Source organism: Larus michahellis, chromosome 8, assembly GCF_964199755.1.
Source record: "Larus michahellis chromosome 8, bLarMic1.1, whole genome shotgun sequence".
Taxonomy (NCBI): Eukaryota; Metazoa; Chordata; class Aves; order Charadriiformes; family Laridae; genus Larus; species Larus michahellis.
Window position 1 is genome coordinate 52,008,791 of NC_133903.1, and position 27,531 is coordinate 52,036,321.

A 27,531-nucleotide genomic window follows, 5' to 3' on the forward strand; every position below is an offset into this window, starting at 1 on the left:
AGCATTGCACACTGGAAGAAAATAAAAAGGATGAAAAAGCTCTGAAAAGGCATCTGTGTAGGATCTTCTCAGGTATTTCTGTCTTCAAGACATATATTCTTGACTTGTCACTGCAAAATTATTCATCATACCCCTGCTAAAATACTGTTCTGCTTCAGATTCCCTATCCCCCAAAGGAGTTTTCATCTCTTTTCAGCCCAATTGCCTGAATTAGTATTCAGATAATACATCTATTAACTAGAACGGGCTTTCTTTTTTGTCCATCACTTCTCATGAAGTTCACTCCCGGTCCTTTGATTGATAGACCAACTTGCTGCATTAGCGAAGTTTAAGGAAGCCTGAACTTCCTTGCTAAGCTCAGATGGGGAAACACAGATTCACAGGAGCCAGCTGACCGCATTTTGGATCCTCTTTCTTCCTAAAACATGAAATAGCTTTCAGCCGGGGCTGCCCCACTCCACCGACTGAGGCCACTCTAGGAAGAAGCATCAACACACAGCTGCACCCTGGAGCGGCACCTCTCCCCGTGCTCAGGTGCACCCTGTCTGGCCATACAATTAAGCCCAATTAGCAGCCCTTGAAGACCAGAGAGCTGTCAGGTGGCTGAGGGGAAAGCTTCAGGTGTAATAAAAAAAATTAGTCTGGGAAACGTCATGCTGGTGCTGGTTTCCGTGAAAAAAAATTCTTCTGAGGCTTTGGGAGAGGCAGCGGGAAGCCTCCCCCTGGCCACCGGCTCCAGGAGGTGAGAACTGATGTCCTGTTTTCTCGGTGACAGGCGGCCGCTTGAGAGACGCGCCCGGGTAGCACCAGGCAGCTGGAACGGCAATCGCGTGCTCCTGGTAGGAGCGAGACAATAAAACTTCCTCGCGTCTCCCAGGCTCCGCAGCTTTCTGATGTCAACAACAGCAGCAGGAGGCTTCAGGCACGTTCCCGGCAGCTGATCATATTTATCAAGTTCATGTTCCTTGCTTTTTTTTTCTTTTTTTTTTTTTTTTTTTTCCTTAAATATCAAGGTCCGGGAGCCACAAGATGGCCACGTTCCAACTCCGGCCCCTTTGAGCATAGAGAAATGTGCGCTGGGGGCTGGAGCGGGGACATGCTTTCTCCATGTGAGCCAAAGAACAAACAGCAGAGCCCTCCACGGGGACTGATTGTTGACATGTTTATGATGATGAAGTGGGGTAGAGCTCTCAAAGGGGGATGCTAGAAATGAAGAAGTAAAGTGTGGCACTGCTGAGGGCCTATATAATGCTAAATATTGTAGGAAACTGCAGTTTCTTCCTATTTGTGACCGCTTTGCTGAGCAGCTAGAAAAGTCCCTTCCCAGCCGTACATCATGCGTTCCCCATTTGGAGCTGTAGCTGTAACAACAACAACAACAACCCAGCAGGCGCCAGGAGTACGAAGCGATTGGGCTGAAGTTACAGGGACTCTGGCCATAATTTATAGCCCTGCTCGAAAAGTGTGAAAGATGTGTCGCTATGTGCCTGGAAACCCTACCCAGAGGACAGCTTACAAACGCTAAGTGGCTATTGGAATACCCTGGCCAACTGGGGCTTGCCATTTCACTTGGGGTCACCGGCAAAAGCACTTCATCTTCCTCTGCGTGTCCACATGTGCGTCTGCATGGTGGGATGGTCCCTGGATCTGCTGCCCAAGGTCAAACCTCCCACCCGGCAATTGAAAGATGAGGGAGCCGGGTTAAGTTCTCCCTCATGGTGATGCACATTCTTCTGTCTGCAGCAGCCCCAATGGGCTGCTATTCGTGGGTAGCTCTGCAGGTCGTGCTTCACCTGGGACCAAGCTGTTGCACAGCACATGGCTTTGGTGGGAGCATCCATGCACATCACACTGCCCGGCACCAGGGACCTCAGAGCTGGTTCCTCGTTGCAGAGCTAATCAGGCTCTGGGTGCTTGTTTCAGTCTCTGATGGTCTCCACCTTGCACCATGCAAGGTCTCCAGCTGAAAGGTCTGCAGAGGAACCGCAGCTCTCCCTGATTTCCAGTTATACTTTTTGAGACTGTGAACTAGGGGATCAGCAAAATTTCAGCCATGGAAAGTGGACCTTTCTGTAGCCAAGTCTGGCCAGAGATGGTCAGCTGAGACAGTGTCCAAGGTATGATGGTTCTAAGAGTTCTGCATTAGTCTTGGCTTGTGTTTGGTCAACTCAAAAGGTGAGAAGGGGAAAATTTGGGTCTATTTGCTCTTGCCTATGTAGACAAGAGTTTAGGAAAGCAAGGAACTTCTCCAAGAAACTCCAGTTCCTTCTGTTGGGTTACCCACAAGCCGAGCAGCTCTAACCAGTGCGTGGGCTCTGACCCTCAGTGCTGCAAAAGCTGCTTGAAAGCAAAACGGGCCACATTTTGCAGCATCACCAGAGCTGTTATCTTTCTTTCATGAATGCTGCTGGCTGACTCTGAGCACACCTTGTCTGGGGGCAGAACAGCTTTCACCCTGAAGAAAAAAAAGAAAACATCTTTTTTTTTTTTTTTTCCAGACAATATTTCAGTGTCTTAACCTGCTGCGGGTTTCCCTCTGGGCCTCTTGAATGTATGAGGTGGGAGCTGACGGCTTCGCCTCAGGCTGAATTCGGCTGCTACTGTGCTGGGGGTTCTGTGTCCCATGCTGGGATGATAGGCTTTGGGCAGATGCTTTTGCTCCGAAAGACAGGGGTGTTTTTTCAGCAAACATGTTTCTGGGCTTTTTCTGCTTAGTAGAAAATTTGTCTTCTCAGCAATTAAATAGAATTGTCTGTGGGAAAGGGATTGTTGGGGGAGGTGGTGGTGTCTCTCAAAATAACCGCTACAAGGAGGACTTAAGTTTTCAGTCTGTCATGGGGTGATGCGTTTTATCCTTATTGCAGTGTGGTAGCACCTGTATTTCTGTATCTTGTCTTTTGGTGCGCTGATGCATTATTCTTCATTGATAAGAGCGTGTCTGCCTTGCTGGAAGCCACTGTGTTTGCATTACCGCTTCCTATCTACCAGCTTCTGGCCCCACTGCAGGGCTCCTGATTTTCCTATCTCCGACTTCTTTTGTCTCTTGAATATTCCTGAGCTATATGGGCTCGAGGCTCAACCTTCTGTCCCAACTCCCTATCTGATATCAGCAACCCTTACGTTGTGTCATAACAAGCTCACCTTTTTCTTTGCCCTCTTCCCGGTGCTTTTCGCAGCATCTCCAGTTTTATGATCCTCTGAGAACTGTAGCATTTCTCCTAGATCTTTTATGTAGGTGTTAGGGGTTTTAGACCTGGATTATTTCAGTGATTCCTTCACCTTTTAAGAAACATGACTGCTGAGGACTCTGCACCCTCTGTTTATAGTCCTGTCAGGCTGAAATCCTCACACACCTGCCTCTAGGAATGAATTTTTCAGCTGTATTTCCACGCTGTTGAAGGCCCTCTCTGAGTCCCAGAGGTACACAAGTGTCGTTTGCCACGTGTCCAACATCTCCCAGGAGTGCGATGCAAGGGGGAAGGCGGACCTCCCACGGGGTGGCAAAGGGTGTTTTGGCATATCCGTGTATCAGGCCAGGAGTCTGTAAATCCGGGAGAAGTGGGGCTGCAGGATGCCTGTCTGGCTTTGTTTTCTCTCAACCTGCTGGTGCTGGTGGCTGCATTCTACTCTCTGCGTGTTTTACATTTCAGACCCGACTTGCTTGAGGAAAGTCACCAAACAGAAAATCTGACAAACAAACCACAGAGAACATCTGATCCGATCAGAAAATACGTAAGCCTGTTAGTGAATGTAGGCACAGCGAGGGCTAGCATTAATGGAGAACATATTTGTTATTAAATCCCATCCACATAAACCAATCTGAAACAGATGTGAATGTTAGTGCTATTAATAAGTAAGCAAACTCCAGGGATCCTGAAGGTACTGCTGCATGGGGGGAGGAGGGACAAAGTCATATCTTTGCCATCACATGAGTTTTATAAGGAAGGACTATATTTTTACGCTGTACCTTGCTTTGCATTCCTTGTTGGGACTGAAAAATGCAGTGTGCAGGATATGGAGAGAGGGGTGCTGGGTTAGGGCTAGGATGGCCGCCTTTGGGAAGGGAAGGATGATGGCTGGTAGTAGAGTTGGGATGAAAGAAAACCAGGTTCTCTGCCCTTCCATCTGAGTGCAGTGGGCTGTGATGGAGACGTCCCAAAAAGTCCTGCCATGGGCAGGAGGGCGAAAGGCTAAAGCGTCCCTGGGAAAGATGGAGTCGGACTAAAGCGTGCCTGGGAAAGATGGAGTCGCAGACATGTAAGAGGTATTGCTTGGGTATAAAAAGGGTTTTCAGAGCAATATTTGTCACTACTTGCAGATTCGTAGTCCTTTCTCTAAAGCAGGAGGACTCTAGACCTTTGCAAGAAGAAGTTGCTAGGATTTTTTTTTTGTATTTTCCCTAGCCATCTTCTCTGAAACAGCTGAACCTTTTTTTGTCTGATGGCTAGAAAAAAGGAGGCATAACAAAAAAATTCTGCCCAAGGCAGACACTTGGCATGGAAAATTGCAGCCCGAGTGGTTTAACTTTAACAAAGTTATTAGCAATTGAAAACAGGGCTTTATAATTGGAAATGTTTGGCGAGCTTAATAATAGGTTGTGCTACCAACCCTGCCTCTCAGATGTGTGCGTCTACAGGGACGTGCATACACCCGACACAAAGACATGCAGTTGTGTTGAGATGCTTCTGTCTGGAAAGACACACAAATGCAACGGCACACCGACATCCTGCGCTTCCAAGACACCCATTTTTTTATTCACTTCTTTCTTCTCAACTTTAGTTCTTCAAGTTTGGTTGTCCTTCCTCCTCCAATGGTAATTAAAACCAGACTGCAGATGCTTCTTGTCCTCACTGGAACAAAACACTGACTCTACTCATTCTCTGAGAATTAAGAGGAGACTTCACAATGGCTTTGGGGTGGCACAAAGCCAGCTTCCAGGGTGCTGGGAAAGTAGCGTGGATGCTTTGGACCTCTACTTTCTTCTTGAACATTGCAGTGGGAGTGGAGCTGACTTGTGTTCAGTCTCTCTGCATGTGCTTGTCAGGGCCTTTTGCACAACTGCATCTCATTGGGTGGAGATGGCAGCTTTTTGGGTGGCTCCCCTAACTGGATGGCACCTACCTGGGGTAAGAGGTGTCCTTGCTGAGCTGGGTCCACCAGTCTGTCCACTGTTGGCCTTCATTAGGGCTCTCTGTGGTGTTTGCTGCTGCTCCACCAGGCGTCCCAATAAAGTGTAAGCTCTCGATTACCACAAGCCCCACTGCAGCCAGGAAACGACGTCAAGTCGAGTCATCATATTGTTTGAATTACACCAATATGAAAATACATGAAAGCCAGGGGGAGCCAGCATTTCCCCTTCTATATAAAATGGGGTTATGACCATATTAAAAAACACAACAGAACTTACCAGCTTTTAACAGGAGATGGTGGAACAGAGGGCTTAAGTGATGCTGAAAAAGCCAAGCATGAAAATAATTACATTTGAAACAAGGCCCTGCTCTTTCTTCTGATCAACCTCATTATGACCCCTGCTCCTGCCCCCTCTACATCTCCTCTTTTGAAGAGAGGAGAAGAGCAGCTTTGTGGCAATCCGACGCTGTTGGGATTGACCGGCAGGGGAAGGAGGCATGGGTCTCAGCACTGCAACGCACAAGAAATGCCAGCCATGGCAGCTGCCAAGATCAGAGACCCTGTTTCTTTTTTGGCATTGTGCATTTGTCATCAGCTGATGTTGCTCTTAATGACCTGGCTAAAGGCTGCGTAAAATCTCAAGCCTGAAAAGTGCCGGTTTTGGGGTTCTTTGTACCTGGGTTTCAGCCCAAATGCGATGAGGTCTTTTTTTGCAGAGGATCTGGGTGAGCCATCCCAAGGGCTGGGATGTGGGTGCGATGCTTGGTGTCTCCCCGGGGTGCACTGAATAGCTCTGCTCTATTCAGAAAACCTCCAGCAGATTGTGGTCATTCACAAAAGGAAAGCAAAGCTGCTGTTCTGGTAGCAAAAAAGTGTCTGGAAAGGAGACCATTTTCCAGTCCTCCGGGTGTTTACAAAGGAGAAAACATCACCATTGTACCAAACTCTTGCAAGCTGCAGAGCCGTTTCTCTGACAAAAAAGGGAACAGTTCCAAAACAGCACAGAGCAGATCTCTGCCACTTTACACCTGGGCAGCACAAACCCTCTTTTTTTTCCCCTGGTAGCGGCATAAAGCAATGGGATGAAAGAGTAGCCTCCGTCCTGCTCTGTGAGACTGTCAGACCCTGGGCCATGCCACAGGAGACCATCCCTGCCCTGGTGAAGTCCCAGCGGGGCCGGCTGAGGCCAAGGGGAAGAAGGCTTGATTGTCTTCCTATTTTACAAGCGAAGAGGAAGCCGGGATATCCTGATGTTCGTGTCTTCTCTCAGGACCACAAAAAGTGCCGCTGCAAGGCTGGACTTCACCATCCGCAAGGATGCCAGTCAGCAAAGTTCTCTGGAGGACAAGCATCGTGTCCTTCTTAAAAACTTGGCTAGTTCTCTATCGACTTCCAGTGAGATCTCACTGTTGCTAAATCTGAACTGACTCGTGCTTTCAGATGCTGCAGAAATCCCCTAAGAGTCTTCCTACTTCTTCTTCAGAAGCAGAGCAGCCTGTGCACTGAGACTCGTACTGGGTATTAATCATTTGTTTTTAACTCTGTCCACAAGGCTCTGATACGCTCACGGCTCCGGACCTGAAGCAAACAAGCCCGACTGAAAACGAAAGCGGAGCCTTCATCCCTTTCAGGGTTCTTGTTTGTTTTGGTGTTATGAAGTGTGTTTGCACGCTTTTTAATCATCTCAGCTCAAGGAGTTTGAGTCCTTTGCTGTTAGTAATTTTGATATATTGCTACCATGCTACACACCGAAAGTATTTCTACTTTCTTACCTCCACATATGTGTGCAGTCAGGAACAATTACTAATGTCAATCGTGTCTGCTTGCTAGCTTGCTTTTTTTTCCCTGTTGGTCGTGCTGTAAATCATTTTCACATTTACAACATTAAGAAGGCGCTCTGAGCAATCATTCTTGTGGTCAACAAACTGTTACTGCTTCTCAAGTGTCATGGGTCACTACTTAATTACTGGATTTCACTCCCAGTTAAAACCATTAATCTTGTCTCCACCACCTTTCCCTGGGCCTCTCAGTCCAGTATGTTTTACGTTAGGCACATACGACCCAAAGGGCTGGGGTTATTCCCAGCAGCAGAGGTTCTGTAGCTGGGATTTCTGGGTTTGATAAGCAAAATCATCCAACAGAGGCTTTCTTTGGACTGCGTCGCTCTAAGCTGAGCCTTTCTGCAGAGAGCTGGGTTTTTCTAACAGATGCAGAGACGCCGAATACAGCAGAAGAAGTATTGGGGAAGTTCGGTGGCAGCGCTGAACTTCCACAGAGCGATGCCACCTCAGCCACGGGAATTCCCCAAGCTTCGTCCCGCCGGAGGATTATCGCTGCCTCCTGCCCTCTCAGCCGCTGCCCGAGACCAGGATGGGGACGAGCACACCAGGGAAAGGCAGGGTAGCCCAGGAAAGCAGACATTAATTTATGAGTCCTAAAGGTTCATCGGGAGTTGAACTCGCCTGTGAAAGATTACACATGCCTTTAAGAGGGTTGGCTTCTGCTCTCGCTTACTCTGCCCTGGAGCAGGGTGGAAGGACGCGGGCCACGTGGATGGCAGGGCAGCATCCGACTCCTCCCCATCTGGTACTTGCATTGATGGGAATTCATAGGTGTTATATCAGACAGAGAAAGGCTCCCCTGTTGTTCCTTACATGAAATTGCAGCAAAAACATATTTAGAAGTATAAGCACAAAAACGTAACATAAGGGCTACAGAATTCTAACAAAGCTTGTTTCATAGGCCACATCCACAGCGCGTTCATACAAAATGCCACGTGAATCGCACTTAATTTACTACAGAGTATATTTTGCTATTTCAGCAAAAAAAAAAAAGAAGGGGGAAAAAAAAAAAAAAGAAAGCCTGTGGAGGACAAGAGCTTTGCTGCATGTTAGCTGTAAAAGTGCCACAAATGTGGAATCTATTAAAACCATTATTTGTTTATGATGTGAAAGTGATTAGTCTGTTCCAAAAACAAAAACATGAAAACTCTAAGCGCTGGGACTTTTCAGGAGAATAGCCACTGATTCCTGATTATAATAATTTATATAATATGGGTCCTTTTCTATTATATGTATAATATTACTGTAGCACTCAGTTGCCGTAGTCAAAATCGGGGTCCTTTTGCACGTTCCTCTAGAAAACACACTCCCTGCCCTGATGACCCTCTAAGCAGCTGAGAGCTGGACCGTTACCCCAGTTTTGCAGGTGGGGAGACGAGACGAAGGGTCAGCGTTACTCGCCCAGGCTGGCGGTGAAGGGTTTGGGCAGCAGCTCGGGTATCAGAGCTCGGCTCTCACCCGGAGCCGTGTGGCTGGGCTGGTGAAGGCCGAACATTTCACTGGGATCGCGGGGACGTCCATGTGGCCCCAATTACGGACCCAGGGCCGCGGTTTCACTTCCTGGCCTGGATACAATAACAGGATGCTGGGATATTTAGGCTGCATTCACTGCAGGGAATGTTTTTTCTTTAAAAGCAGAAAAAAACGTCTGTTTCCCTCTAAGATGTCAAATCATGGAAAGATGGGGATTTGGACTTGTTCTGTGCCAAGAAACCTCGCACCAAACTTCTTACCACCTTTCACCACGCTGCTCACTTTTGATTTTAACGTCTTACTGGTGTTAATGTACTCCATGGCTTTTGGGGGGGACATTATGTTTGCTGTCACCTTCCCTTGCTGACACTCACCTGGCTGTTCGGACAGCTTCATGGACCTGCCTGCCTGCAGACACAGAGCCTCAACGTGTTCCCTGGTGTTGGGACCTCTCACGAACCGTTCGCGGGGCCTTCTAGAAACCAGGCCTGCACCGCCTCCCCACTTCCCAGCCTGCTCATCCTTTCCGTGTGCTGCACGTCCTGCCCCAGAGCTGCTTCTCACCTTTGAAGCGTGGGGCATTTCTAACAGACAGAGCAGACGCCTGGGTTCAGGTGACCGTGCAAATGCCATCAGTGAAAGCTGGCATCAGTGGGAGGAGATTCTGGTCCTTCACTGATGGGCCGGTGATCAAAACAAGCATCTTCAAGTTTAGCAGCCTCTTTGAGCTTTTGCCTTATCATTCCCAGGCAGAGCATGAGGCTCTTCCTGGTTTTCAGGCCTATGTACTTTAAGCCCATTGTTTCATTTAAACCACATTTGATTGGGGTTCCAAAAATTCATCAGTCATCTTTCATTACCTGGGAAGAGCAAGCGTGGCTGACTGCCGTTTCCTCTGCCTCGGTAACTTGCCTGCTTGTTTTAATGTATTGGGCATTGTGGCCGTTGGACTCAAGATATTCGATATTCAATTGGTCTCACCCTGGGAGGGGGGTCTTTCCTCTCTCATGGAGGTCTGTTTTGGAGAAGACACAATTAACAATGCAAGAGCAAAACTCTTCATTTTAGGAAATTTTCATATTTAAATTAGATTGAATACCAAACTGTTGCAAAGTAGCTATCAGGCCAAGCCAAGCCAAGCTATCTCAGAGAACAAAATCCCATAAATGTTCACTAGCTGTGCACGTTCCATCCTGACATCATTTAAGGGCTCTTTGCCTGTGTGTTCATTGTGCGGGGCTGTCACTGACACTGAACCTTCTAATTTACAGCCCAGATTTCCTCTCAGCCCGGTCATATCCCCGTGCTCCAGTGCTGGTTTTTAGCTTATTCTCTCTTCTCCTTTCCTGTCACTGGAGAAGTGTGAAAATTGCAGTCAAGGGGTGTCTTCGCTCTCCTTGTAAGCAAGCCATCCGTCTTCTGGTTTCTGCTCCTGAAAGTGCTTCCCTCTTCTGCTAATCCCAGAGTCCTTCCTTCCATATGTTGCCCTGTGAATTTGCCTTCCTTACATACAACTGGACACATCACTCCAGTGCAATAGTGTTACATCTTGCACCACAAATTTCTGTGCATTTTCTGTGACTTCTTATCTCAAGATCATCCGGCTCACGTTAACCTCCTTGTTCTCTTCTCTGTTTAGAGTATCTCTGAAATTGGAGTCCTCAGCAAGTTCTATTAGCGTATTTCCTACATTACGTGTCATGGTCATTAATGAGAATACCCGGCAAGAATCCTAAGACCCAACACTGAAGAGCTTCATGAGTAATTCCCTTTAGTCAAAGAATTTCCTTTTCAAATAATGTGTTTCCTTTCGTACAAATCAACACTTTACATACTTTTCAGGTCTTGCACAAATTCCTATTTTTTTCCTGTAGAGCCGTTTTCCATGTGGCCCTATATGACATAGTCTACTGAAGTCCAGATCAATTGGATTCACTGTATGTCCTCTAGGAAATCTCTAGCAAAGAAGCCATAAGAAATGAATATCTGTCTTTGGCAAATCCCAGAGTTGTACTCTATCCCAATTCCCATATATACTTATGTCTTTAATTACGCTTTCCTTCGACTGCTGTTTTAAAGCCTTGTGTGCTATTAAAAACGGTTAATGATGACTGATTTTACCTGCTGCTTTAAAGCAAGTTATTTATAATCTTTGCCTATAAAGGGATCTTGGTGTCCAGGATGCAGCTGACGCTTTTCTGGAGTGGAGTTTGCAGGATGGCCGGAGAGCAGATTCCCTGCCTCAATGGACCCTGTCAGTAGCGAGGAGAGCCAGCGGGTCTCCAAAGGCATCTGGACATTGCAGGGTCAGGTCCTAGCATTCAGAGAGGGATCTTGGGCCACAGAAGGCATTAGGAAAGCTGTCATTCACCGCAGTGGTTCTCAGTCAAAGCGTGGTGTGTGGGTCACATTTCTCCATGGCACTTTGTGCCCAGATGGAGAAGGGAAGAATTTTTTTTCTCCCTTTCCCCACTTGCCCATTATATGAGGAAAAATTTGAGTTAGTTTATGCATTCTCTCCCTAAATTATTGTTCTTTAAATAAAGTTACTGTTGAGTGGATGTGAAAAGGGGGAATTTATTGCTGTGCTTTTGCTCCTGCTTGGAAATACAAGTTTTGGCTTGTATCTAAATCTATATTCATACAAACTTGGCCACATGCACATGGGTTTGTATAAAACATGTGAAACACCTGCCTGTGTTTGAAATGAAAGAAATGGGTAGTTTATCCAATCTGAAAAATACCAGCCAAAAGAGTGGAGGAGGGATAATAAGGGTAAAGAATAAAAAGAATCTAAATAAACTTGTTAGAAATGGGAATCTGGCAGGTGGAAACCTGAATGCAACAGAAGGGAAACGGGAACCTACACGAGTGTGGCAACAAGAGAAAAATGAATAGCTCCAACAGGAAAGTGTGGGCTTGATCTGGGAAAGTAAGCAAGGAGAAGAAAAGAGAGAAATTTAGCTCTCAACTAAGAGAAAAAAAATCCTCCCAAAGAGTCTGGCATGGGAAGAGGCCTGGAACGGATGAGAATCTGGATCTCCAAGTGAAGGAATGTATGAGATGAGTCAAGAGGGAGAAAGAGATTTAAGGAAGAGGAAGATTTACTTCTGTATCACAGATGGAGGAAGAGATTTCAGGAAGAAGTTTTCTTGGTTTAAAAAAGAGATCTAAATGTAAAGCGTTTTTTTACCTTGCCCGTAGAGAGATCTTTCTTTACTCCTTTTTGCTAGAAGAAAATTGGGAGTTAGTTTATGCATTCTCTCCCTAAATTATTGTTCCTTAAATAGAGTTACTGTTGAGTTGGATGTGAAAAGGGGAAATTTATTTTATAGAAGTTTCTATAAAAAGGAGTGAGTGACTGGTCCTACTGGTAATGTGGGTCCTGGACACCAGTACACCTGGGTGGATGTCTCCTTCACCCCCCAGCCAAGCATCTGTCTGCCCTGTTAGCCTTACGAAGGTGTTGATGTGACCTGCTACTAATTTCGGGGGAGACAGATTCAAGGACCTAACACCTCGACTGGCTTGGCTCTCAAGACATGCGTATGACCATCTCTTGGGCACCACCAGCCAGGGAGATAATTAAAGCCTTCATATATAAATGCTTTATGCATTTATATATGCGTGTAATGATTTTAGTGTAGATAGTGCTCCAGAAATACTTAACATGGAAAGGAAAGTGGAGTTTCTTAAGGATGACGTGAGCTGGTGGTTGAAAGCAGTAAAGCTCTTCTCAGAACACCCACATTCAGGACTGGATCTACTCAAAGAAACCCAAATCCATCCCAGGTTGGCTTGGTGAAGCAGAAGGTTCCTGAACACATGGAAAGCAGCTCTTGGATCCCCTCCCCAGCCCTTGCCAGCTTTATCTTCTGTTGCAGATATTAAAGGTCACTGGTCTCCCTGCACAGCACTGTGCACATAGATTACCCAGGTTTTCTACCACATACAGCATGTAGTTAAATTGCACCCAGATCCATATAACGTAACACAGTTTGTGTCAGGGTAAAAGATGCACAGTGCTGTTTAACATATAGCTTCTGATTCAGGTTTCTGTGGTAGACCCAAAATGCAGCCACAGGGGTCAGGCCCTTAAAGCATTACTCATTTTTCTTCCTGCTCTTCATTTTGCTGTCATGGGGTTTATTGAAGCAGGGCTGATGCGGTGACCAGTGCCGAATGTACTATACGTACCTGATATTGCAATTTTTTACATAATTTTAGTTCAGCTGTGCCCATTTGGGGTTAACTTTTGGCTAATATCCAAGTGCTAATTTTTCAGCTCTGGAAGCCTGATGCATTTTAATTTCAAGGTCACATAGCTACATTTGGAACCCAAATTTAAAAGCTGAAGAGGCAAATATGTATGGTTTAGTGATGGTTTTGGCAGTGTTAGGTTAATGGTTGGACTCCATCATCTTAAAGATCCCTTCCAACCTAGACGATTCTATGAGTCTATGTAGTTTGGAAGTAAGTTTGGGGCAACTTCCCCAACCAAGGCCAAGCCCAAACACAACATGGATGCTTTGACTGGTCACAACTACGTGACAAAGCTCTCTGATGCGAGGGCCAAAATTGCATGTGTTGCATTCAGACCGATCTTCATGAACATACCATGGGGGGGAAGAAAGGTGGAAGGAGGCCCATGAGGGACACGTTGCGCAGTACCCACTCGGCACTACTGCAGAGGAAAGTGAGAGCTTGTTTTGGGGCTTAGCCTGCAGATTGAAGCAAGGCAACCATGCCTTTCGTCTCCACTGCCTGCCAGAGGGCTGCTGGGACCGGGTTTGCAGAGCTGCACTGAGGGAGAAGCCTGGTGGAGTCTTCAGCTGAGGGCTGAGTTGGGCAGGTCTCCTCGGAAAAGCCCACAGCAAAGGGCTGGGTTGACCCGTGACATTACTTGTACCTGTCTTCCCTGTGTCTGTCTCCTTTGATCCTCCCTTAATCTGTGTGTAACCTCCATGGGGACCTGACGTGGGGAAGCATGGGGGTAAGAGCGGCTGTGCATCTCACCTGACAGCATTGACTGGGGTTGGATGGGAGGGGGTCATCCTGGGGTGACTGTCATCCTGGGGTGACAGTGAAAACGGGCTTTTCCGCTTAGCCTCCTCCAAGCTTCTGTTCTAAAGACACGTAGAGGGCAGTTGAGCCAGACCTTCACAGAGTCACAGAATCACAGAATGGTCAGGGTTGGAAGGGACCTCTGGAGATCACCTAGTCCAACCCCCTGCCAGAGCAGGGTCACCCAGGGCAGGTGGCACAGGAACGCGTCCAGGCGGGTTCTGAATGTCTCTAGAGATGCAGAGTCCACCACCTCTCTGGGCAGCCTGTGCCAGGGCTCTGCCACCCTCACAGTGAAGAAGTTCCTCCTCATGTTTAGGTGGAACTTCCTATGCTCAAGTTTGTGCCCGTTACCTCTTGTCCTGTCCCCAGGCACCACTGGAAAGAGCCTGGCCCCATCCTCCTGACACCCACCCTTTAAGTATTGATAAGCATTGATAAGATCTCCCCTCAGCCGTCTTTTTTCCAGACTGAAGAGACCCAAATCCCTCAGCCTTTCTTCATAAGAGAGGTGTGCCAGTCCCCTCATCATCTTAGCACATGGGAAACTGCAAGACTCGAATTCAGCCTCCTCCCTGGGGACAGATGTCCCCCTTGACCTTGGGCAGGGAGCTTTGTTCCGCTCCATGCCTCAGTTTCCCCCAAGTGAAATTAGACAACAATCTTGTCTCACAGCACTTTTGACCAACGGATGTGGTCACAAGTATCTTAACAAATGGATGATGCTATGTTTTCTTCCCATTATTTTAATCCAGAAAGATTTCCCTTCTAGCTTGTCAAACTTCTGAAGTTAGCCGTGGCAGCATAAACAGCCACTGAAATGGAAATTTCTAGTCAAAATATGGTAATGATAGACTTTTTTTCCTTTAAAAAATGAATATCTTAAGCTGAGAAGGTTGTCTGCAGGTGGCAGATCTCTTAGGTGAGATGTGGAGATCTTAGGTGAGAAGCTGGAGATGTGGCTCGCTTTGGCCTCTGGTGTTTGGCAGGCAGAGGAGTGTCCTTCAGCACATGTGAGCTGCCCAGGTCTTTGTTTCAGATGTGCCCCGTGTGTTCAAGTAGAAGCAGTGAGTGGTGTCAGGCTGGGAGAGCCTGAAGATGCATCACAGCGAGGAGCGTTGTGTCCTCCGAGCGGCTCCGGGCTCCCAGCCGTCGGGAGGAATCTCGGCTGCCATGTCCTCCCTCACCTCCTTTGCAGGAGCAAAAAAATGCAGGAATTTAGGAAAACTGAAAAGGGCGGAGAAAAGCCTCTCCCTCGGCGCGGTTCTGCAGCATCAGAGTGAATGAATGATGTGTGTCCGTGTCTGGGGTGTGTTTGTGGGACTGAAGCGAGTTCCCTGGGGTGTGTCCATTTTGTTCCCAACAGTTCATAAATCTAGTAATTACTAACAAAGGGTATTCTGTTAAATGTAAATAATATCTGAAATAGAATCTCTATAAATGTGGTTCGTTTAGTCATTAATTTTATAGATTGTTGAGGTAATTAACAGTGCATAAAGAAGACTTCCTCCAATGCAAGGGCGATCTTTGGCTGAATGGACCTTTGTAGTGATCCCTAAGACAGTGTCATACTGTGGAACTGGAATTTCATCTTGCCTCTATTTCCTTATTTTAGCATTTCAAAGTGTTTATAAAATGATATTTTTTTTTTTATGTGCTGGTCTTTAGTACTTTGACTTGCTTGCTTTTGTGGGTCACTATAAATCATACTGAAATTCATAAATTAGAGTCCTTCTCGAGGTAAATTATTTAAGTACTCAAATATATGAACAGATACTGTCTTGCACAGAAAGGCTGTCCCGTTATCTATGGTTAGACAGAATCTGCAGCACAATCAGGGTGTGTTTTGAGGTGATTTCCACTTCATTTGTTTTTTTCCCTCTCTTCAAACACACCTTTTTTCTTTGGTTCTCCGCGTGCCCAGTCAGTAGCTAAAAGCACTTGAGCACTGCAGCAGAAATGGAGATCTCCATTTATTTTTGCTGTCTAAAAGTTATATTGTCCCAGTGGGAAATCGGCCAAAGAACAGAACATCCTCTCCTACGTTTCTGCTGCCGTTTGATCTCTCTCCTTCACCTGTAGGCTCTCCTGCCATTTGTATTTACACCGACCTTTCTCAATTTCGTAACTGTCTGCAGATGAGGACTCCTCCTGCCTTTCTCCTTGGAGATTTCGGTCCTCCTACTGCCAGAAAAAGGTTTGCTTTGAGAGTGTGGGAAAGATGACTACAGAAAAGGCAGCGGAGGCAAACAGTGTAATGCAGCCGCTTCGCTGGGCACATCCCTCCTCTCCCCCATAGTGTGGGGAGAAAGAGATGCCCCAAACAGGCCGTAAGCCCAAGAGATGGGCAGAACCAGAGACTTCATTTTGTTTCCCTGCTGTTGATGGAGGAATAAGGACAAAGGACAAAGTTGGACTCATGTTCCGCCTCTCTCATAACAACGTGAACCCCAAATAAGACAGAGCAGTGTCTACCTGTGGATTTTATATGGCCACGACTGGATTTTCTTGCAGCGCAGGTGTTGCTGCTCTCACGGGTCCCTCCAAGAAGCACACGCTTAGTACCAGTTGGCGAGACAAGGAGTTGTGTGGGTAAATCTCCATATCAGAGCTGTCACTTGGTTTTGCAGGAAGATGCAAAAAAGAGTAAAAAACCCCAGCTCCCTCTGGCATTAATGTCTGTCAGGGTTGTCTGTCAGGATGAGCTCTTTTCATCGGCTCTGTTCGGATTCCTTTTGCAAAGAGTTCCTCAGAAACACAACACATTTTCAGACATGCTTTTCTCCTCGTTAACCTTATTAAAATAAATTTGCATCCTTTAGTTCGCAAGATGTCCTTGCAGCATGAACATCTGTTTTGGTAAAGATTTGTTTAATAGGTAGCTAGAACTTGAAGTCTTTGCTGTCATAATATCCTTGCCCTTAAAGAAATTAAGGGGTGCCCATTTGGCATTTATTACAATGGCTCTTCCTTCCTCGCGTGAAGGAAATGATACCTTATTTCTCTCATTAGAGTAAAATACAACCCTTTTAATGTGTTGGTGTATCATTGCATAAATTATGAGGACTTCTCTCTGTTTATATGGAATGCAGACTTTTCAAAACCGGAGCGCAGAGATGTGGGGCTGCGAAAATAAAAAGCAGATGTCTTGCTCCGTCTCTCTCAGGAGGTTAAAGCTTATCAGGGTATTTTAACTCTTGAGGTCCTGTGATGGGCAACATCTATTGAACAGAGGGAACTGGCGCTCTCAGGTGCAAGACGGGGCATCCAGTTAATCCTGGTTGGCTCTCAGGATTTGTCACGAGGCGAAACTGAATGCAGTAAATATGGAAGGGAAGTTTTGGCATTGTTGGGTTTTCTTTCATGTAAATGAAGGGAAAAGGTGTCCTGTGAATACCTACCTGGCCGTATCATTGTCCCTTCTGAAGCCCTCATGGCAGATGTTCTCGTGGAGTTGCTTGCCTAACTTGCTTATCAATGTGAAGTATATTTCCCTCTCTGCACCCACCGCTGTGTGGTTTCTGTATTTCACTCACTGCATCTAAGCAAGTAGCCGGAGTCTCTCCATGCGAGCGCGGAAACACTTGGGCTAGCACAGGGAGGCTGAACATGGGAAGAAAGAAAAAAACCAAACCGATCTTTATCTCTGTGCAAAGGAGCAGGTGACACAAAGCCATCTGTGCCACATTTGGGGATCTCCTGGGTAGGGGGAATCCTAAGGTGTTCCCTCAAGTACCATTTCCAGATGGCTGGAAAAATTGGAAATACGCCTGCAGCCTGAGCCCTCGACAAGGATGGAGCAGCTGAAAAGGGTAGTGATTTCTCCATGAGAAAATGAACTTAGGGCGTGGATATGCCTCCTCAAGGGCTGTGGGGTGTGTGTGGAAGAAGAGCGGCATTTAAAAAAAAAATCTGCAGAAAACAGATAGATATTCATCATGAAATATTGGTTTAAACAAATTTTGAGAGCCAGGCAGATGAGTCTAAAATGTGTGGCTGGCCTGTACTTTTTGGTGTTGCCCCAGTGGTTTATAGTGTTTGGAGGGAGAGTTATGACGCAGAACAAATGGGATAAAAAGCTTGTTTAAGTGTGATTAAATGGGTCTAAAAGCTGCCCATTTTATGGGAAGGAGCTGCAGGCGCGGTGCCAAGCTGTAGCATGCTGTATGGTTCACCCCTCGTCATATCCATATGGGCTGATTCAGAAGAATCTGTTTAAAAGTCATCCAAACAATTTATGGACGTTCTCATCACCGGCCCTAAGTGCACGAAGGGAAGATACACCCGACGAGGTCATAAAACGGTACCAGGATCTTCTGCTTTTAAAGACAGCAGTTTAGATGATTGTTCCAAATTGTGATCCACTGACATCACCCCGGTAACCATTAGCACTGGTGGGGTGGTCGTTGCCTTGACATTTCCATATGGAGTAGTATTTGTTGGCAGCCAGCTTAAACGAGAAAGGATCACTGAGACAGGACACTCATGCGAGGCAAGTCACGTTGCAGATGGATCAGATATCCTCGCAATGAAAATGCTCCTTCAGCCAACAAGTTTCTTCTTTGATGGTTTATCCCAGGGAATTGAGCTGGTCAGAAATGTTCCCATGAAACATTGTTCCTTGAGCCTGGCTTATTTTGTTGGAACTGCGTTGAGCACAGTTGACTTTCCCTGTGCCTGAGGAAGAGAGCTTGAGGAAACCCACCTGTACTCCTGGCAGATCTCTTCCAGGACAGGAGAAACATGGCGAGTACAAGTCTCTGGCTCCCAAGCGGATGCACCTGGTGGATTTGCCCCGAGGCCAGGGGTGCTGGGAGCTCCGCAGCTGCCCGCTAAAGCTGACAGGCTTTGACGTGCGTTTCACTGGGAGGCTGCAGCAGGGTCTGGGGAGCTTCTGGCTTCCTGGAAATTGCTCTTTTCAAAAAAGCTGAAAAAAGTTTCTGTTCAATTTGGATCAAAACCAAATTTTATATATATATATATATATTTAAACCCCTACATTTTCAAGGCACTGGAAACACTGCTTTTCAGCCAGCTCTACTTGATAGTTTTATAGGGCTTTGCCATAATAAAAGCAAAGTGAGACGAAACAGAAAAGCCCTGCTTAGTAACAACAGGGGGTGGGGGAGTGGGAAGGGAGGCCTTAACCAGAGACAGGCTCGCTGGGTGACTGTTCTGCCAGCAGAGGACAAAATACATGTGCCAGAAGCATGATCGAAATCACGTGTGTAGAAGGCTTTGCATCTCCCTGCCCCGCGATCCGGAACAAATCAAGGTGCCTCTTTGGACAGTGGGGTGCTCTGTCCTGGACGGTCACTGGTCTCTTTGGCCGGGCGAACAGTGGATTATTTCTCAGGCATATCCGAGCAGATGCTTTCAGCCTCTCATGGCTGTCTTCCCACATATGGTGCTTTGCTTTGTCACCAGACCCTGCCAAAGATCCAGTCCTCCTTTTGACAACAAAGAACTGTTTTTATTTACTACGAAAGCTGGTCTGGCCTTGGTTCTCAGTTTTGTAAATTATTCATCTCGTGTCAGTAGTAGTGGAGCTCCTCTCACATGTTAATAAGTTTCTTTCCAGCAAACTATCAAGTCCAGGTTTTGCGGGGTGGGGGGCGAGAGTTGCGGGTAGCAAGGCTGAAGAGACTTAATAGCTCACTGTCTTTGTTAACATTACCCAGCCAGGTGACCATCTCCCCCTTAGATAATGTCCCAGCCACCCCTTGCACTGGGAGTAGCTGTGTCCTCTCGGGTTTCTGTATGGGGGACTGAGCGATAGATTAGCAGTTAGAGCCAGGATCTGTCCTGCCATGCTTTTGCCTTCTTGATTCCTAATTGCGTTCCTTCCTCAGTGGAGGTACCTGTCTGAATCACACAATTATAGAAAAATTGGTTGGAGGAGACCTCTCAGTTGGATCAAAACTGAGATGATGATGATACTGAGATGACCTCTCAGTATCATCAAAACTAGATCATATCAGCCATGGCTGGAAAACAATCATGGATGCGGATGCAATATCATCTCTAGATAACCTTTTCCAGAGCTGCAGTCCTTGTTAAGTAAAAAGTTTTTGTAAATTAGCTTCCCGTATTGCAATTTATGTTGCACCTTTTATTAGCTTTCTCTCCTCACCTAGAAGAGTTTGGCTCCATTACCTCCTCCTCACCAGGCTGCACAAGCCCAGCTCGTTTACCCTGTCTTTTTTCCCAGCTGGCAATCAGCTGCTGAATCATTGATTGCCACGCTCCGAGTCCAGCTGTCCAGCCCATTTTCAACCCATACAATGATCTATTTGTCCACTCCACGCTTCCTCAGCTTACAAAAGAGACTTCTGTGGGAAAGAGTGTCGAAAGGCTCTTTTCAGTGGTGCCCAGTGACAAGAGGTAACGGGCACAAACTTGAGCATAGGAAGTTCCACCTAAACATGAGGAGGAACTTCTTTCCTGTGAGGGTGGCAGAGCCCTGGCACAGGCTGCCCAGAGAGGTGGTGGAGTCTCCGTCTCTGGGGTCACTCCAAACCCACCTGGACGCGTTCCTGTGTGACCTGCTCTAAGATGACCCTGCTCTGGCAGGGGGTTGGACTAGATGATCTCCAGAGGTCCCTTCCAACCCTACGATTCTGTGATTCTGTGAAAAGCCCTACTAAAAGCAAAGAATATTACAGCACTACTCTCACCTTGTCTATCTGGCCACTCATTTCATCACATAGGGCAATCAGATTGGTCAAGCATGATCTGCCCTAGGTAGATCTGTGTTGACTGTTCCCTATTTATCTTCTAGTTCTTACCGTGTGTGGAAATGGACGCCAGCAGGTGTGTTCCATGGTCCTTCCAGAGATGGAGAGAACCCAGCTGCCCAAGATCCTTTTATCACCTTTCTTATAGATGGGTGTAACATCAACGTTTTCCTGATCATTAAGGACTTCCCCCATTCACTGTGATCTTTTGCAGGTAATAAACCGTGGTGTCACAGTCATGTCATCCAGCTACGCCAGTACCCTGAGGTGAAAACCATCCATCTCCATGGAATTGAGTATTTGCACCTACCCTGTGCTGTGTCTAACTTGTGGCTCCTCCACTGTTGGCTGTCCCTTTCTTTCCCAAGCAATTCTGGTTTGTGCGGAGGTCTAGGAGGAAGATTTACTGGTGAAGACAGAGGGAAAAAAAAAGATGTTTAATACTTTAGCCTTTTTCAAACTGAAAGTGTTTGTCTGTCTTCCCCACAAATGACAGTTTTTTCAGTGACCTTACCCCATTTGAGCTGCAAGTAATGGGACTGCAGGGTAACATGTTGTAATCATTCAGAGCTGAGTATGAGACAGGGATTTGCTTTGCTCAATATCTGAGTTCTGGCAGATCATAGAATCATAGAATCATTTAGGTTGGAAAAGACCCTTGGGATCATTGAGTCCAACCATCATCTCCACTCTACAAAGTTCTCCCTTACACCATATCCCTTAACACCACATCTAAACGACTCTTAAACACATTCAGGGATGGTGACTCCACCACCTCCCTGGGCAGCCTATGAGCCTATATCAGTCTCATATCACGTGAATCTTTGCTCAACGTAAGAGCCTGTGTAAGGTCATTTCAAAGATACAACTCCCCACCTGTGTATGTATGTTCCATTCACCAAGAATGTTGTAAAATTGTTTCCTCTAAGACTAAAGTCCAAGGGAGGATGAATTCTCCACGCAAGTTTGATATGCCTGTATCTTCTCTTATTTTCATGGATATTCTGGGCAGTAAATCCCTTATCTGCAGCTATGTGAACAGTTTACTAAACATCTGTCAGTTGCAGCCGTGCCCATCTTGCTAATCTGGAATGCCAACATGCCTCCAAACCCTAAAAAATGCATAACGATCTGTATCTCCGTACTAAAAAAGCAATGCAATTTAACTCAAAAAATTGTGAAGTGTCTGCACTTTGTCCGTGTAAACTTCATTTGCAAGGCAATCTTTAGACATAGGAAAGAACCCATTTCCAGAAGGAAAACATTAACGATGAGTGCAGTTGTGAAGGGTGGGAGGCAGGGTTGTGACTGAATTGGGCCTGGGAGGTCAGATGGTTATCGGAACCAGCTGAGCTTGAAAAACCAAGCAAGAGAACTCGAACAAATAGGTCTGTGGCATTTAGGCACTATATTAAATAGGATTTGTGGTACTTGCTGCTTCAAGCTGTGCCAAGAATAGCATGAGTAGCCTTTCTTGTTGAAAATTGGCACATCTGGTCTCAGTCCTGGTTGGAATCAGCGGGGCATGAAAAAAATACGCTGTATGACTAGTATTTTGAAACCTTTACTGGAGGATTCAACCCAGGCTGGACATTCATAGCGTTATGTGATCTCTCCTTTCTTTCTCAAGCTCCGCACTCAGCAACAGACGGGCTCACATGTCAGAAAGCACTGATCACTGGCAAAAATGGGCTCTGCTCCTGTGTAGTTCCGTGTTCTGTTCCCCCAGAGTCCTTGAGTGGTGACCCAAGCTCTCTCCAGCACCATCTTTCTAAAGTACCACAACAACCTTGCACAGAGGAAGAGTTCATTTAGCCAACCTGCAGAAAGAGAAATGGAGGAAAAATGAATTTATTTGGTGGGGCACGTTGATGACAGCAAAGATACGGGAGCTTGGGTCTCTACTGGCCCTTTTGGGTCCTTATTCCCAGTCCAGCTTCGGTGTTACTGGCTCATGCTGCCCACCGCACTGGAGGGGAAGGCAGAAATGAGAGAAGTGGGTGGATTTAATTCAAAATTTCAAAGATGTTGCTGCTGGGTTTGCAGGTGGTGGCAGCAGGTGACAGAAATGAACTCGCTTTCCCTATGAACATTTCTTTCATCCCTAATAAAAAAATCTTAGAACAAAGAGGTCCTACAAGAGATGTGGAGTTTTCTACCTCTTATTTTATTTCTTCTGGAAGAAGGTAACCAGAGCAAAAAAGAGTAGATTCTTGCAATAATTCCTGGAGTACGTTTTCCAGATATCTCAGTGATGGCCCATTTTACACAACTCCCTTTTAGGCCCAGAACTGAGATAATCTGCGTGCATCTTAGCCCGTCTCATCCCCTTCTGATAGAACTCCATTTGACATCGGCCACTTTTCATTCTCCAAGTCCCTGTCATCAATTCTTTTTATTTATCTTGTCTGTGGCAGGGAATTTCTACATGGAAATCTGTTTGTTGGGTTTGAAAGACCTATAATTTCTCTTGCTACAGGCTGATGCGTGGCAGGACAAGGAGTGATGACTTTTCTCATCACTGGCTGCAGCTATTCTCCTCTCAGTAGCTGTTTCTGAGCTTGGGTTTCCCGGTGGCTCCTGTCCCTTTCTTCCATGGGGACCGAGTTTGAATGCGAATTGTTTGGTTTCCCCACCTCAGAGTCAGCTGGTTGATCCAGACAACATCCAGACAGCAAGCCAAAACATGACAGTATGGACAGTAAGACTGCCTTGGACCTGAATGTGGTTTCCAGCCCTGAGCTAACATAAGAGCATAGACTGAGCTCATAGTGTCAAGTGAACTGTGCACTGTCTTGGACAACTTTCTGATTTTTCAATCCAGACCTCTTCAACAAGACATCTTTGGAGTTCAGAGGAGGGACTTCAGGACCTGCATCCATGCATTTTGGCATGACGTTTGCCCTGGCTCTGCCCAAACAATAAAAAGGCAAAGGGAAATTTAGCCGTAAGATACATTCCTGTCTTGATGCGCTCTTTGATCTCAGTTTGCTTTTAGATTCTGCATGCCTGAATCAGACAGTTGTACTACCCGTAAGAAAGAACCACTGCCTTCTCTTTTTTTTTTTTAGGAAGGATACAGCAATGGGTATTTTTCCCAGAGATACCTCGGCATGATTCATGCTCTTCAGCAACACCTCTTCCTCCCGCATTCTGTTTTCCACTGTGTGTTTCTGGTGGGATGATTTGTGCTGATCTTAGCTCAGCAGGCTTTACAGGTCCCCTGGTTACAGCCTAATAATTGGGGCGAAGTTATTAAAGGAAAAAAACAAAACAAAACGAAACCCGTCGTGACATTTCTTAAAATCATATGAATTGCCCATTCAGCTGTTCACACACTGCAAAGCAGAACCCAGATCCCTTCTCAAGCTGAAATCCTTCTTGAAACCCGGATCCCATTGAGGATTTAGGACTGGATTCTCATTTATCCTGAGGTCTCTTGAGCCAGCAAGCACAGGATGTAAATTATTTTTACTCTCACTTTCACATGAGAATTAGGCCTTTAGAGTCAACTTGAGTTACCTTGTGCTGGCTGCATCAGTCACATTTGACCACCTGTTGTTTCTTGGTTAAGCTTAACTGTATTTAGGTTTTTGGCAGGAATGCTTCTTTTGCTGTGTGTTTTCACAGCCCTGGCCACTAGGTGCTACTGCAACACAAATACAGTGATGGCTGAATGGAGTCAGCCAGATCGTGGCCCATCCCCAGCATGAAAGGGTCTTTCTGCACCCCTGGCTCCTCTTGCCAGGGTGACTCCCATGCCCAGGCTGCTGTGGAGCTGGCATGGTGAGCCTCGGGTTAAGGGACAGGTCCAGGGCTGATACAGAAGTATAGGACGCTGTGGTGAGGCTAAAACAACCTCTTCCATGAACTGAGCCCCAACCATAAGAGAAGAGTATGGAGGGTAGACTCCATGGTGTGCGTGCCGCTCAGGGTGGAATATGGGAGAGGACTGCGCAGGGGAACGATGCTTTTGGTCACCAACTGTTGGTGGAAGACCTATTACTGAAGGCAAGATGTGAAGTACTGCCACATTCCTCTCAGATGGTTTGTTTATAGATCTGGATTGTAGAGTTCAGGATTAAAAAGGATGCTTGGATTTTCTAGGCTGGCATCCTCAATCTAGCAGATATTAGATTTCACTGGTTAACTTGGTATGGAGACCAGCTGATCGTGTGTTAGTGAAAGGATCACCTCCAGAAAAGCATGTTCTCGACCTCAAGACATCAGGAGAGGAACACCCCCAATTTTTCATGGTTGTTGACGCTCCATGTCTAACACAGCTTGTGCCTTCCCACTTGTTTGAATTTGTCTGCCTTGGAATATGGAAGAAGTTCTCCTAGAATGTGTACAACCAGGAATCAAACAGGGAACAAAAATATATGTGATAGATCTGCTCTGTATTTTTCCACTGCAGTTTCTTTCTGGTTTATATTTTGGGATTTTTTTTAGGTTTTTTTCCCCGGAAGAAAAAGATTTCTTAGTAAAATGGAATTTTTAATTAAAGCAACAAAACAAAACTTGTTCTTATTGAAAACCTCAAAATTGAAAAATCTGGTTTTAGGAAAATCCTGTTTCTTAGACTGGCTTCATTTGATATCTTATATTCTCAGCATGATGCTGTCTTTCATAAGACTTAATTTGTGTAATAGAAGCCAGCAATAAAGGCAGCAAATGTTCCCTTTGCCCTGTTACTAGCTTTAGTTTATCTGGGCTGGCTTCAGCACCTCTAAGGAGGCAGCAGAGGGACAGTTTGTGCAACTCTGCCTTAGAACAAATATATTAAATGGAGACAGAGACTCCTCATTCTCACGGGCTCTTATTTGTCCGTCTGAGCAGTTTGCTTTCTGCGATACAGCCCAAGGACCCACAGGTCTTACGAGTTCCTACCCCCGCTCGGTTCCCGGTGCTTCTCGGGTTCACGCCATCGCAGTCTGGGGCTCTGTACACTGAAATCTTTGTGTGTTGGGGTTGTTTTTTTTTCATGGTGAGTGGGCCATCTGCCAACAAGGCCGGGGCAGAGCGCTCTGTATTTGGTAGTTCTGAATAATTCTGCTGCTGTCTTCTGTAAAGTGAGTGGGAATGCTTAGATTTTTGTTGCTGTCCTCTAATGCTCTGATAGCTTTATTCTTAGCTTCTGGGTAAAAACCCCAATCTTTATCTATTGAGCTTGTAAATTCTGATTACTCTTGACATGGTCTACTGTTTTATGCTTTTTTAATTACTCCCCTGCCTCGTATCCGGTTGGAGCAGGAAGTCAGAGCGGATTCAGTTTATCGTGCATGTAATGCAACTTACAGAAAAGCATTTCACCAGAGAGCTTCGACATTGTTCACTTGTGTTTGGTTCTCGCTTTACTGCTAAACTTTGCTTTTCTTCTTAGTTGAGTACAAGATACAGACCAGAGCAGGCATTTATGAAAAATCTTAGCATTGGTTAATATATTTCATCTACTGCATAAGAAGCTTGGCCGGATCGCGTTGAGCCCACGCAGAATGGGATCGTTCTGCTGACAGCCTCCTCTAACATGATGCGTTCCAGGAAGGATGAAATTACCAGTTAGGTGGCCGCAGCAGATTTACACAACGTGATCTGTCCTATGGTTACCCTGGGGTTCGACCTGGAAGCTAAATCCAGAAATCGACTCACACCTTTTCCAAAAACGGTGCGCTGAATAGTATGTGCTGAATGCAGATAGTGCCGGGCCATGAGGGGACCTGCGCACAGCTGGCACTTAGTTGCTGTTCTAGTAACGTTGCTACTACTTGATTTAATCTGTTTTAAGGCAGAAGGATATTTTTTTCCCCTTTATTTTGTCTTTCAAGGGCTTGCAGAGTTTCCAGGTCACTGGATGACCGTTGGTGCTGGTCATTCAGACTCAATAGCTGTCTTTTTTAGGCATATATCTAAAGTTGCTCTCAGTAGCATTTGTTCAAATGAGAATTCACTAAGGAACAAACTCTCCATCCAACCAATAAGTACCTGAGATGCTGATGTGTTTGCTTCTTTGTCAAATGCTGAACCTCAAACCTCACCCCAACCTGAAGACCTTTAAAACAGCTACTAAAACCTGGCATTTCCATACTGGTGGGGAACAACTATCCAGAGAACTCAAAGAAATAAGTCTTTGGAAGCTCTTTTAATGGAGGTTGAGGGAGGAGAGAAGTTTGGCAATGCAAGATAAAGCAGTAATATTACACAATTGTAATGCTGTCTCTCGCTGAAACCATGCTAAATGATTTGTAACACTCTGAGAGAAGAAATGTGCACCGTCAGCATTAATAAGCTTGAGACAGAGAGTTTGGCCAACACCAAAAATTTTAGATTTGTGTTCAGATTGAGAATAATTTGCCTTCGAATATTGCGTGTTTTCCTTGTACTTAGATTGCACTTATTTTTTTTTGAAGCCACTAAAGCAGACCAGTTAAGTTCTGCTGCACGAATAAATCTCTGCTTGGACACTCCTACCCGCCACAAAATGCCCTGTTTGTTGTCCAGTGTCACCTCTCAGTTAGACACAGAGTGATTCTCTGATAAGTATCTCTCTGATAAGTATCAGGATATAGTTTGTCAGAGCTCCACATCGCTTTTGTTGCTTGAATGCTACTTTGGGAGGAAAGGGTTTAAAAGAACCATTCAATTGGTGCACATTCAGGCTTGGATACTTGAAAAAGAGCAAGACTTAAAATACTTTTTCAGACTATTTGGTATATTGTAGTAGACTGGCTGGTGAGTATGTGTGTCACCATCTTCTCCGAGACAAGAGATGTGTCATGAACCTCATGGTGCCAAACCTTACAAGATTTTTTTCTTCAACTCGAGTGATGGATCGTGCTTTTAGAATATGACTGCAGGGCTTAGTGTAGTGACAACATGACATTTTTCATGGTCATAAAGTGGTTACAATAGATCTGAAGCATTGTGAACCGCAAATAGTTAGGAACAAATTTTATCTGCTGCTCAAAGTTTCATGTAGATTGCTACATCTTTCCTTTAAACAATTGTTATTGTGCTTTTTGTGCAAACATTTGCTTACTAGCTGAGCCTGGAGGTTACAAGTTCAGAGTTTTCCCTGGGCAGAAAAATGGTCGTTATTACTGATTGACAGTGGACCCATTTGGTCCTCCAAAAACATTTTTCCTTTGGGAATGTTGATCTTCAACAACTCCTTCTTTAGATGACCATGTTCTTTCCATCTCCTTGTCTTTTTTCTGTGTCAGAGCACCCTATTTTGCTTCTGCAGTGATCATGTACTCCTTCAGACTCCTGCTGGAGGCTAAATTAGC